We start from the raw sequence: 679 nt of genomic DNA, 5'->3' as shown, positions 1-679 counted from the left end.
AACATACACACACACACACACACACACACACACACACACACACACACTCCAGATTTCCAGTCACTAAGATTCAGAGAGAAAAATGAAGTGATTAGAAACAAATAAATGTTCACTGCAAGGAAAACACAATGTCTATTTCACAACATTTTGGGAAATATTGTCACCTGTAAGCATGAGTTCATTGTGACAAAAGTTTTGCTTATGCTTAGCCTAATGTCTGGTTTGTTGGCTTGTTTTAATATGGATACTTTAAAATTATTTTGTTGCACTTATTATTTAAGAAAAACAGCTTTCTCTTCCTTCCTTTCTACCTTTCTATCTTTCTTTCTTTTTTCTTTAATTTGAGGTATTTTGGCTAACCTGAGGTTTTGAAGTGTGAAAGGACTGAGTTCAAATACCAACTTTAAATCTTCCTAGCAGTATGAATGGGGGTAAGTTACCTATGTTTTACCAAACCTTAATTTTCTCAACTGTGAAATTGGAAAAAACACATCTGTGTCACTTGGTGTTTATCATAATTAGCAGTAAGATCACCTCGTATTTACTGCATCAGTGAGAAAAGTACTCCCACCTTTTAGTTATGGGGTTGACCAAGCACGTGACAATACTGAACAGACAAGATTAACAGCATTTCATTAGTCACCTATATTCATAACCTGGGGGAGGAGAACAACTCTTG

The sequence above is a fragment of the Marmota marmota genome, unplaced genomic scaffold, assembly GCF_001458135.2.
Source record: "Marmota marmota marmota unplaced genomic scaffold, marMar, whole genome shotgun sequence".
Classification (NCBI taxonomy): domain Eukaryota; kingdom Metazoa; phylum Chordata; class Mammalia; order Rodentia; family Sciuridae; genus Marmota; species Marmota marmota.
The sequence above is the reverse complement of the archived record's forward strand: the minus strand, read 5'-3'. Positions refer to the sequence as shown.